This window comes from Silene latifolia, unplaced genomic scaffold (genome assembly GCF_048544455.1).
Source record: "Silene latifolia isolate original U9 population unplaced genomic scaffold, ASM4854445v1 scaffold_95, whole genome shotgun sequence".
Classification (NCBI taxonomy): Eukaryota; Viridiplantae; Streptophyta; class Magnoliopsida; order Caryophyllales; family Caryophyllaceae; genus Silene; species Silene latifolia.
Window position 1 is genome coordinate 2,080,083 of NW_027413826.1, and position 14,114 is coordinate 2,094,196.

A 14,114-nucleotide genomic window follows, 5' to 3' on the forward strand; every position below is an offset into this window, starting at 1 on the left:
TAGCGAGTGGTTCCTTGTACAACAATTTTGGAATGGTCTATATGAAGACTCCCGAAACATTCTCAATATGGGATCCAATGGTATGTTTATCGAAGTTGATGACAATCAAACATGGAACAAAATTGAAGAAATGGCGGTCCATAACTCGCAATATAGTAGGCCTCGGAAGGCTACTAGTGGAGGTGGATTCCATTACTCAATTGGGTGCTCAACTAAGTGCTCACATTGACACCATTAATTTAAAGTTTGAGAAGGCCATGGCTAAACTTGAAGAGGCCTCCAAATCACCCAAGAAACATGTTAATACTATGGTGGCAACATCATCAATTCCAAGTGGAGTATGTGAGAGTTGTGGAACTTTGGGACATGACCAAAGTGAATGTAGGGGAACAAGTGAACAAGTAAATGCTTTTCAAGCATACAAGAGTGGCACCCCTTATTCCAACTATTACAATGAGAATACCAAATTCCATCCCAATCTTTCATACAAAAGCCAAAATGTTCAAAACCCTCAACCAACATACACCCCACCTCCAATGAGAAATCAAGCTCAAAGACCCTTTTACCAAAGCCAAGGTTATCAAAATCAAACCTCTTACAATCAATCCAATGACCAAGGCTTTGATGTTCAAAAAGCGGTCCTCCAAATGCAAAAGAATCAACAAGAATTTTTCACTCAAATGCAAAAAGATAGTCAAGCAAAAGATATAACCATCAACAACATACTAGCTCACACAAAGATGTTGGAGACACAAATGTCTCAATTAGAATCTTCTGGCTTTCAAAGACAAAAGGGGCAATTACCACCTCGAAGTAATCCCCCAAGACATGAGTCGGTGAGGGCCATCCATTTGAGGAGTGGTACATTGTATGAAGGGCCGAAGAGGCCCATTGATGAAGATGTTGTGAATACTAGTGACAAGGAAAGAGTTGTTGAAAACTCTAAGAAAGAAGAAGAACCCACCACCATTCAAGAAGTTTCAAAGAAGAAGAATGAAGAGAAGGCTAAGGAGAAAGAGCCTATTGTGATTAGACTTCCATTTCCAAGTCGTCAAGCTAAGCCTAAGTTCAATGAAAAACTTGGAAAGTTCATGGAGATTGTGACAAACTTGGAAGTCTCAATTCCATTCACAGAGTTAATCAATCATTTCTCCTAAACCGTATATTATTTAGGCATGCGACCTGCGCCATATGAAAGCTAACTCAAAAGACTATCACACATAAAACATTCGTGCAAGAATATTAAACAGGAAGTAAATGGTAGCCAAAACAATCAAGGATAAAATTTCGAGAAATCAACCAAAATCACATTCTTCACAATTCCACACAATAATTAATACCTTACATGCTTAATCATATTCACACCTTCCACATACATGCCAACATACTTTCCCCATATCAACATGCTTAAAACAATACTTAAAATCATATCACATTCCTATCACCTTAAAAGCAAGGTTACGTCCCGTAACCGCAATCATCAACGAAATCAATATTCAAACAAGGCAACCAAAAACTCCTAAGACAAAACAAACAACATTCATTTTAAATTTCCCCACACTGTAACATCTCTCAAGGTAACCGGTTCAAAACTGGAAGGGTTGGGGTTCGGAGTGAGAGTACCTTCTCATCCTAAGCCAAAATGGGCTCCTAACAGTTTCTACCCGGGTTCATTTTATTAGACACATCCTATAATATATTCATTATTAAGTTCATTGGTTAGGCCTGAGGATCGTTTTGCTCTGATACCACTTTAAGCAAACCCAAGCACACCCACACCCAATCCCATGACACCCACGTCCATACTCATCATATGCACAATCCCGTAACAAACACAATCCACACCCCCACAACCACGGTTTTTACCGTGTCCCTTACCTCACCAAAACCTGCGTCCCACGACACTCCTAGCCACCAACACCACCGCCCAAACCTACCACAGCCTAGCTCGCACTACAGCCAATCCCGTCGACCACCAAGCACTAGCCTAACCACCCTATTCAAGCCACACAATCGCGCCCTAACAGACCCCCGAAAACCCGACATGAAAATAACCCAACTCAACACACACCACCCTACCACCATCGTGACCACTTGTCGCCACCACCGCCAGCAACCTGGCCACCTACTGCCACCAGCAGTCCCGTCTTTCCCCTCTCTCCCTCTACACCACGACACAAACCCGACAGTAACATCCCAAACCCGATATCCCCTGTTTTATGCAAACTCCGGCCAACCACCTCACGAACCACCGCCTATAGCCACCCCAAAACCACCACCATGGTGGACCCAACCACCCTGATCTATCCCTACTAACCCAGGTGAGTCATGTCCCGAATAAGGGTTCAAAACGACACAAAAGCCGCAACACAACCACCCCTCGAAACTCGCCTGAAACCGCCCTCTCCCGTCAGTCAACAGTGGTCAAATCAGGTCAACGGTGATCCTTGGTCATCCACGGTCACAACGGTACTTACGGCCTGATCTATGGTGGTCTATTTTACAAGTTATAGCATAGCAAAGAGTATACATGAGACGGTTCAAAGTATTACCTTGAGGCGATAATAAAAGTTAATCTTTTGCTTTTCTCTTCCTTAATTACTTTCTACTTTTTTATTTCCTTTAGATTTCTTCCTTCTTATTTTATGAATTATTTTTCAGATTATTGTGTATTTATAGTCTCGAATTAGAGAGCATATGACGTTGATTAGGAAACTAAGAACTATTTCTTTATTCTAATTATTATAGGAATAACTAATATAATTAATATTATTACATATTTATTCTTACCATAGGTAGGACTTCCACTTACTACATTACTAATTCTATTATTATTATTACATTATTATTATTAATATTATTATTGATATAATTATTATTACCTTTTACCTTTATTTATATTTTATTATTTCCTTATTATTATTTATATTAAATCACGAAACAATTCCCGACCATGCTCATACTAGATTAATAAATTTTGGTCCATATAGCTATGGCACACGGCCCAAAGCTCAATTACTAGCTAAGCCCAATTCCCGACTTGGATACTTATTTTATTATTTAATTAATGTCTTACTTGTATTTATTATTAGAAATGCCATTGATTAATTATTAAATTACATAAATTATTCTCATAAATTATTATCAAACTACGGGGTATTACAAGTCTACTCTTGACGAAAGCATTTAACGATTGAGGACAAAGGTACCATAGCTTGACACAACTTGGAGGTGATTTATTGGTATCCTTCTAGGCCTAGTAGTTTGAAGAAACCATATCTATGAAGGAGTGTGTACCCTTAGATTGCTTCCCTTGTAGATAATTTCCGCCACTTAGATGAGGAAAAGGGCTATTCATTTTTGTAGATGCATCCATTACTTGATTTGTGTGCTTTAATGCTTGGATGTGTCGCCATTTTGGCAAGCCCCACCTTGCCTTGGAAGAAGGCATCCTACCTCATGGTTGTCTTGTTATGAATAGAATGGGCGGAGCGAGACCCGCTAATTGTCTCACATCGGTTATATTAGTAGGTTAGTCTAAATAAGGGTCCTAGTTTTTGTCACCTCTTTACTCGGGACGAGCAAAGGTTCGGTTTGTGGATGTTTGATGTGACTCATATTTGAGCACATTTATTCCCCAAATTTACCTCGTTCCTATGCTTTATAGTACATAATTGGGTCATTTACTATCTTTAGTTCCCCATTTTGCATATTCTTTGAGGTTTTGTCCCCCTTGGTAGGAAAGGAGAGTTAACCTTGCACTTACATGGCGAAATGGATCTAAATTGATCGCATCTAATGACCAAGCATCAAGGAGAAGACAATACTACATGGCCTATGTAGATAATAAAGTAGATTGGGCAATGATGAAAGGATCCTTGCATCCTCAACAAGATCCCCGCGGATTGTTGAGGAGCGAAGAGAAAAGAAGCTGTCTGACCCAGGATCCGAGCGGATTGCCACCAATCCGAGCGTCGTCCAGACAAGACGCTCGTCTTGAAGCCAAAGGATCCGAGCGTCTCCTCCATGATCCGCTCGGATCACAGGACAGGACCAACCGTGCCAAGACTCAAGCCGCTCGGGACGTGCATATCCATACAGGACTAGCAAAACGGAGATGCTTATTTCCTTGGAGAGGAGCATTTCCTCAACTTTTCTTAAGGGTCTTAATAGTCATTTAAGCCCTTAGTAATCCTAATCCTTGTACCTAATCTTTAGTATAAATACCCCTTTGTACTACATAGATTATGATCAAGTTGTAATCAATTAGTAACCATTTCCTAATTAGATCTTAATCATCTCAAATTAGTTGTAAAACAATTCATCAATATTAATCACATCTTAATCTCTTCTTAATTTCTCTATTGTTCTTCATTTATTTTGGGTAATTAGAAGATTATTTGGGTTTATTTGGAGGATTGAAAACCTTCCATCAATCATCAAGTACTTCTATTATTCTTTGCTTTATTATTTGGAATCATCTTCATAGGTATAATTCTCTCTTAACCTTGTTTAATTATTGTTAATCATTTTCATTTATTCATCATGTTTTGCCTTACTAGTATGATTGACAACTTTGTTAGCATGTTAAACTTGATAATGAGTGAGTAGTTTACTTAACTAGGGTTAATGGGGAATTAGGGGATGTGACACCCTCATTTATTGCGGAAAAGTAAACACGTAATTCTACAGAAAAACTGACAGGATATGTTTGTAATTGGTTCAACTAATTAAAACCTGTCATTTTTAAAACTTTTCTAAACCATTCACAAACATCTCCAGAAGGAGGATGCCAACACCTGCAAATACTAACAGACTAATTTACATAACTATGCTAAAGCTGCGAGAATAAAGTGATACAAACCAAAGAAAAAGAGGGAGACATATGTCCCTAAAATGTATGTGACACAAAAAGGGTTTAAGGGTCACAATGAAATAAAACCAGTCTAGGTCCCAAGGTTACTTTGCTCGCTAGCTCGTCCATGTACCCCATATATGCATCACCTACCTGTCATTCGCATTTTATACAAATACGAAAGCCACAGTCAGTGGGGAGTAACTCCGAGTTCTCCCAGCCACGAAATGTCATAATTAATGTAACATGTAAACATAAGAATATGAATATGAATAACACATAGCCTTAGCATATAGATGCTAGACAATCGTGCTTATCATGTGAACAACAATATAACAATACATAGTCCTAGCATGCGAATACTAGACCGACTCATACTACACTATCATGTGAATCACATAACATCCAGGAATCCAAACTCTATCAACCATAGCCGGCTTGCATCTCACCTTCTATGATTCATAGAATCACCATACAAGAAAGGGCAATATATCAAAGACAGGCATAAGTTCTTAGCACCGTCAATAGTCACTTTGTAACTCGAGTCTATACCACGAGGTAGGGAAGGTAATCGAACCGGTATCTTGGCTCAGCGGTTACTATTAAGAAAACATGGCCAAGAGACAACACAACCCTAGCCTAAAATCACAAGCGAGACCTAGACATGCGGATACACACCACCGCACCCAAGACCCACAACTTTTTTTAAAACAAAGTGAAGTGAGTACCCTAAGGACACCACCGAAGGGTTGGCTAGTACTTAAGCTGACCCCATACTATCAAAATAAGTACCTGAGGTCATGCCCCAACTTGGATATAAATCCACTAGTCAGGAACACAAAGGCTATCAAGCAGTGAACATATACTCGTCAGAGACTATAAAGACCTATCTATGATGAAGGCCGAAATACTCACCTAAGACCTAGTCCCAGCTAGTCCCAGCTTGAATACTTTAGCCCACACCACACAAGACAAATAGGACACCCACTTAACCATAAGAGGGCAAAGAGTTCAACTTACCAACATAAATGCTAACATTCTATCATGAGAAAGGCTATATAAATGTCTATTCAGCAGACAATCCAACAATATCCTCAATATCCATAATAATCCAAATTCCAGCTAACCGTTAATCTCATAATTCATGAGAACAAGCTAAAATGGCAAAGAGGCAACAAGACTAAGCATAAGGCATCCAAAGCATCCAACAACCAACATGTGAAATGATAATTACCAATATCAAGGCATAACATAAAACCTCCAATAACAACTAATCTCACCTCAAAGACAAACTCTCGACCCGAGTCCCGCGACGGGTCATCGGTCAAATCGAGGCTGGCTGGTTTAAACCTAGCTTGACCAAACTCGTTCGGTCAATCTGGCCCAGCTCAGAGTCTTGGTCTACTTTGGCCCCAATTACAAATTTTATCGCTATATTATTCTCATGCTATTTCCAATTTCTATCATGTGAAAAATGAAAGTAAAACATTATCAATCACCTAAACACTTAACAACCAACAAGCACCACATTTACTACTAATGTGACATTAATTCGTCGAGTAACTCGGAATAGTTACCTTAAGCTAGCAAAGAGACAAGCAATAAACTTGATAAAGCTTCTAAAACCCAAAATTACTCTTCATCTTCAACCACATATGAGCCACCTAAAATAATTATGTGAAAGGACGATATTAACGAATTATCTTTATATAAAATATGAGACGGAAATTAATTTAATTATATTTTAAATAAACCAAACTAGCGTCAAAACAATTTATGGACACGGCTCAAAAGTTATAATGACAACCTCAAACTCGGCCTAACCACCAACTACACATGGCCCCAAACTCGTGACTTAGCTAGGCCACTGCCTAGGCCACGGCCAGGCCACTGCTAAGCTACAGCCAGGCCACAACTGTCTCCAACACTCCACCTAAACAACTACCCATCTCAGCCACTAAAACCCATGCTTGACTGTTCTAAAATGAGCCCACTCAATCACGTTAAAATAGTCCCAAAACCTTGCAATGTAACATCCCAAAACAACCCCACCACGGTCCATGAACAACTCGAAAAACCCGCACAAAGTGACCTCAAAACAGTCCTAAAATAGTCCCTCATCACCCCACGAAACAGCCTACTCAACACATTATAACGGTCCCAAAAATACACAGGAAACCGTCCAACATCGATCACTCTTACGCCCTAAAAACAGTCCGAAAGGCACCATTTATCCATCCCAAACGCCCCAAAACAAACCCTACATGTCAGTATACACCGTCTCAAATATAAAAGACAACAATTAGCACCCAAAACAATCCATACATGTCAGCATACACCGTCTTAAATATACCACTTACTAGCTAGCATCCCAAATGATCCCTAGAGGTCAGTATACACCGTCTCAATCATCTCCACATATCAGTATACACCGTCTCAACTATACAACTGACTAATTAACATCCATAAGGATCCCTATATATAATTATACACCGTCTCAACTATAAAACAGACTAACAAATCTTCTACCAGACCGTCTATTTTAGTACATACAACCGTCTTATAATAAATAAAGCTGAAAATATAAATGGGTTTGTAAAAATACATAACGAAAAAGAATTTTACTTACAACGGATTGACGGAAACGACGAGAGGAATGCTATGGAACGAAAATCGTCGAAAACGGATGAGAAACGGACGACCGAAAATCGATTTTGCGATTGTGAAAAAAAAATGAAACGTGAAAAAGAAGAACAAAGAAGGAAGTAGAAGAAAAGAAGAAGCGTCGTTGTTTATAAATGAGAGGCAATGACTGCTAGCCTGCTATTTATTATACGTACGTTTCTTCGTCGTTAAGAAACTTCGATCGTTATTAAAACCGTTTCGAGTTAAATTTAACCGATTTAAGTAAAAGTTTCAGTAATAAAACGGAATCAATAATAAATAAATTTAATGAGTGAAAATAAAATAAACTCAGCTAGTTAACGGAAATAATACGATATCCGCTTGAATCGGAATTATTAGCGATTTTTACGAAACTAACGGATATTAATAAAAATTGCTAATTTAGTGAAATAAGTTCAAAATAACTAATTGGACGGTTTTGTTCCCAAAATCCATCTCGGGTTTACTTAAAACAACTTTCATAAGGACTCGTAAAGAAACGGGAATTATTAAATAAATAAACCCGAACTAACTTCAATAAATTCGAACTAACTTTAAATAAACTTATTAATGATTATTAAAATTAACGTATCGAATTATGATGAAATTAATTAATTAGCTAAGCATATATATATAAATCGTTAAATGATGTAATTAAATTCAAAATAGCAATTAAAAGAATTTTATTCAACTTAATAAAATACGGGGTGTTACAATCACCCCATCTTTTAAAAAGTTTCGTCCTCGAAACTTGAAAGTATAAATGAAAGGTTATAAAAATAAAACTGAAATTGGAATCGGTAACCAAAACATTTAAAAGGTCACTTATCGTAAGAATCAAAATTCTTTCAAAAGTTTCAAATAAAATTTTCCAACAGATTCTCATCGAGGAACGGAAGTGTTCTCGTTGCGAATTCAAGAACATCACATTCCAAATCCAAGATAAGGTCAAAGGCAAATCATTTGTATAAATCGAAAATCAAAATACTTTCAAAAACATTAATGAAAAGTTTTCAAATGTATAAGTCTCATTCATGGAACGAAATTGCCCTTGTCGTGCACACAAGAGCACTAACTTTCCAAGTCAAAGACAGGTTTAAAACCGAAAATCACTCGTCGACAAGAGTAGAACAAGTTATTAAACGTTTCTAATAACGAGTTCTAACATCCGATCAACGTTAAAATCAAAAGAAAAGGTAATTTACCCAAATTTTCTTTTGCAAAAAGCCAAAATAGAAATAAAGGTTTCACTTTTAAACCCAATTGGGGGTCAAATCCCTAAAAGTGTAACATTAAACTTTGACAAAAGCATCATGATTAGATCAAAGTGAATAGAAATTGGATAAAATTTACAAAAATCTCAGGTTTAGCAACTCAAAACTATGATAAAGAAGTCTATACTCAAAGAGCAATTAGAGAATTAAATCGAATTTTCATTTTTCCAAATCTTTACAAGTAGGGAAAATTTTGTAATAGTAACATAAAATTTTAGCAACGAACCAAAAATGGTAGCTTGAAATATTTAGAAGTTGTACAAAAAGGAAAGTAACTTATATAGCATAAAAACAAAGTATGTTAAGAGAGCTCAAACTTAAGCCACAAGAGAGCTATAATGACTTTCATAGGGTAAAAATTGAAGTCAAAATTACAAGGATGTCAAAGATATAGTTTCACAAGATACGAGTGTCAAATTTAAAGGAGGAGCAAGATGAAGCAAGGAAATGAGGTATGAACGGTAACGCTTATGAACGAGGAGAAAGGGAAAATTAAACAACAAAGAAACGCCAGACACTCTTATCTCAAACAACAACATCACTCAAAACGGTTCCGAAAACTTCCTAACAACAAAACTCATAACCACATCACTCCCAAGGTTTTCCTCAATCGCTTATGTTACCTCATCCTAATCTATTCCCTGAAACAAGGTACTCCACTATAAATGTGATTTCATCGCTCAAAATCCTCAAACATCCAGAAACAACTTTCACAAGCCTAAGGTCAAGGCTTCCAACAAAGCTATATTCGTATCCAACTAGTGACAACTATGGGTTCCTAAAAAAAAAAAAAAATAAACCTTCAATCAAGAATCCCAATACCAAGCTCTAAACTCCAAGAGAAGGTTCCTCAAATATTCCACAAGGTTCTCATTTCAAAACAAGGTAGTAACATACCAACCCCAAAATCTGAAAAATCAATAGGATCTCAAGTTTCTCTATCCTTTTACTTATCAAGGATTCCCAAAAGCGGAACTACACTCAGCTACACTCAGCTACGACATCATCTCATCATCTCAAGTACTCAATGCGACCTCAAGGTCTATACAACTATAGGGTTAACAAATTCTTCTCAATACTAAGTCTCTCTCAACTCAAGAACTCTCAAAAGCCAACTAATACCAAATCACATCACCAATCCATTATGGTCATCAACATCCCAAGGAGTATTCTTTCAAATTTGACATCCTAAAACTTACTTACCATCAAATTCCCAAGAAACAAGGTCTTAATTGTAACAATACTTTATCACCCCAAAGTTCCTAAAACCATAAATTGAAACTATGTTCTTTAACCTAACAATTGGTGTCAACCATACCGTTACCCTTTCTAGTTATTAAAACAAGTGCTAAAACTTCCCAATAATGTAGCTTACTCTCACTCTCATACAATACCTCAAGAGTCAAGTTTTCCAACCAAGGTCAACATTCCTCACAAGAAAGAGTACTATCAAATGGCGTTAAGGGAGGATTAGCAAGGAACAAAGGACAAGTTAGGAGTACAAGCGTAGCTTTTAAAGTAAAACAGAAGGGAGTTTAGTAGGAGGATAAGCACCAAGAGATTAAGAATAAGGCGAGATACAAAAAGAACGAGAAACATCTTCGTAAAATATAAGTGTCCTTTCAATGGAACGGAGATACTCTTGGCGATCACTCAAGAACATCCATATTCCAATTCAAAGACATAAAAATACATTTTTACACCAACAAATGATAAAACTAATTATCAGACGTCTCCAATAACAAGCTTTAACACTAATTGACGTTAAAACCAATGAAAAACATTAAAATATTTTCAAAACCTTTAGTTCAAATTTTTTTTTTATAATAAGGGTAATAACTCCATTAGCTATAGATAAGCTCACGGTCATTGATCTAAGAACGCAACAATTATTAAATGACAATCAACAAACAGGTTAGTACCTAACAAAGAGCAAACACAAAGAGACTACAACATAAGATCCTAAATCTACCCATCTTACCCATCTCTCAAGTTTATTATTTTAAGGTCAAGTTATTTATATTGGGGTGCACAAACGTGCGTCGGGAGCAAATATGCTCTGATACCAACTGTGACACCCTCATTTATTGCGGAAAAGTAAACACGTAATTCTACAGAAAAACTGACAGGATATGTTTGTAATTGGTTCAACTAATTAAAACCTGTCATTTTTAAAACTTTTCTAAACCATTCACAAACATCTCCAGAAGGAGGATGCCAACACCTGCAAATACTAACAGACTAATTTACATAACTATGCTAAAACTGCGAGAATAAAGTGATACAAACCAAAGAAAAAGAGGGAGACATATGTCCCTAAAATGTATGTGACACAAAAAGGGTTTAAGGGTCACAATGAAATAAAACCAGTCTAGGTCCCAAGGTTACTTTGCTCGCTAGCTCGTCCATGTACCCCATATATGCATCACCTACCTGTCATTCGCATTTTATACAAATACGAAAGCCACAGTCAGTGGGGAGTAACTCCGAGTTCTCCCAGCCACGAAATGTCATAATTAATGTAACATGTAAACATAAGAATATGAATATGAATAACACATAGCCTTAGCATATAGATGCTAGACAATCGTGCTTATCATGTGAACAACAATATAACAACACATAGTCCTAGCATGCGAATACTAGACCGACTCATACTACACTATCATGTGAATCACATAACATCCAGGAATCCAAACTCTATCAACCATAGCCGGCTTGCATCTGTCAAATCCCTAAAATGTATGTGACACAAAAAGGGTTTAAGGGTCACAATGAAATAAAACCAGTCTAGGTCCCAAGGTTACTTTGCTCGCTAGCTCGTCCATGTACCCCATATATGCATCACCTACCTGTCATTCGCATTTTATACAAATACGAAAGCCACAGTCAGTGGGGAGTAACTCCGAGTTCTCCCAGCCACGAAATGTCATAATTAATGTAACATGTAAACATAAGAATATGAATATGAATAACACATAGCCTTAGCATATAGATGCTAGACAATCGTGCTTATCATGTGAACAACAATATAACAACACATAGTCCTAGCATGCGAATACTAGACCGACTCATACTACACTATCATGTGAATCACATAACATCCAGGAATCCAAACTCTATCAACCATAGCCGGCTTGCATCTCACCTTCTATGATTCATAGAATCACCATACAAGAAAGGGCAATATATCAAAGACAGGCATAAGTTCTTAGCACCGTCAATAGTCACTTTGTAACTCGAGTCTATACCACGAGGTAGGGAAGGTAATCGAACCGGTATCTTGGCTCAGCGGTTACTATTAAGAAAACATGGCCAAGAGACAACACAACCCTAGCCTAAAATCTTGAGACCTAGACATGCGGATACACACCACCGCACCCAAGACCCACAACTTTTTTAAAACAAAGTGAAGTGAGTACCCTAAGGACACCACCGAAGGGTTGGCTAGTACTTAAGGCCGACCCCATACTATCAAAATAAGTACCTGAGGTCATGCCCCAACTTGGATATAAATCCACTAGTCAGGAACACAAAGGCTATCAAGCAGTGAACATATACTCGTCAGAGACTATAAAGACCTATCTATGATGAAGGCCGAAATACTCACCTAAGACCTAGTCCCAGCTAGCCCCTGACTTGAATACTTTAGCCCACACCACACAAGACAAATAGGACACCCACTTAACCATAAGAGGGCAAAGAGTTCAACTTACCAACATAAATGCTAACATTCTATCATGAGAAAGGCTATATAAATGTCTATTCAGCAGACAATCCAACAATATCCTCAATATCCATAATAATCCAAATTCCAGCTAACCGTTAATCTCATAATTCATGAGAACAAGCTAAAATGGCAAAGAGGCAACAAGACTAAGCATAAGGCATCCAAAGCATCCAACAACCAACATGTGAAATGATAATTACCAATATCAAGGCATAACATAAAACCTCCAATAACAACTAATCTCACCTCAAAGACAAACCCTCGACCCGAGTCCCGCGACGGGTCATCGGTCAAATCGAGGCTGACTGGTTTAAACCTAGCTTGACCAAACTCGTTCGGTCAATCTGGCCCAGCTCAGAGTCTTGGCCTACTTTGGCCCCAATTACAAATTTTATCGCTATATTATTCTCATGCTATTTCCAATTTCTATCATGTGAAAAATGAAAGTAAAACATTATCAATCACCTAAACACTTAACAACCAACAAGCACCACATTTACTACTAATGTGACATTAATTCGTCGAGTAACTCGGAATAGTTACCTTAAGCTAGCAAAGAGACAAGCAATAAACTTGAGAAAGCTTCTAAAACCCAAAATTACTCTTCATCTTCAACCACATATGAGCCACCTAAAATAATTATGTGAAAGGACGATATTAACGAATTATCTTTATATAAAATATGAGACGGAAATTAATTTAATTATATTTTAAATAAACCAAACTAGCGTCAAAACAATTTATGGACACGGCTCAAAAGTTATAATGACAACCTCAAACTCGGCCTAACCACCAACTACACATGGCCCCAAACTCGTGACTTAGCTAGGCCACTGCCTAGGCCACGGCCAGGCCACTGCTAAGCTACAGCCAGGCCACAACTGTCTCCAACACTCCACCTAAACAACTACCCATCTCAGCCACTAAAACCCATGCTTGACTGTTCTAAAATGAGCCCACTCAATCACGTTAAAATAGTCCCAAAACCTTGCAACAGAACATCCCAAAACAACCCCACCACAGTCCATGAACAACTCTGAAAAACCTGCACAAAGTGACCTCAAAACAGTCCTAAAATAGTCCCTCATCACCCCACGAAACAGCCTACTCAACACATTATAACGGTCCCAAAAATACACAGGAAACCGTCCAACATCAGTCACTCTTACGCCCTAAAAACAGTCCCGAAAGGCACCATTTATCCATCCCAAACTGCCCCAAAACCAACCCTACATGTCAGTATACACCGTCTCAAATATAAAAGACAACAATTAGCACCCAAAACAATCCATACATGTCAGCATACACCGTCTTAAATATACCACTTACTAGCTAGCATCCCAAATGATCCCTAGAGGTCAGTATACACCGTCTCAATCATCTCCACATATCAGTATACACCGTCTCAACTATACAACTGACTAATTAACATCCATAAGGATCCCTATATATAATTATACACCGTCTCAACTATAAAACAGACTAACAAATCTTCTACGGACCAGTCTATTTTAGTACATACAACCGTCTTATAATAAATAAAGCTGAAAATATAAATGGGTTTGTAAAAATACATAACGAAAAAGAATTT

The 14,114-nt window shown here is 37.7% G+C and overlaps 1 long non-coding RNA gene across 1 annotated transcript; it reads right to left on the reverse strand.

The window, feature by feature from the left end:
• Positions 1-4,817: 4,817 nt before the first annotated feature.
• On the reverse strand, positions 4,818-6,499 carry LOC141640614 (uncharacterized). Its single transcript, XR_012543080.1, has 2 exons — positions 6,433-6,499; positions 4,818-5,008 (listed from the first exon to the last, which is right to left on the reverse strand). It is a non-coding gene; the product is annotated as an uncharacterized LOC141640614 (long non-coding RNA).
• Positions 6,500-14,114: the final 7,615 nt, after the last annotated feature.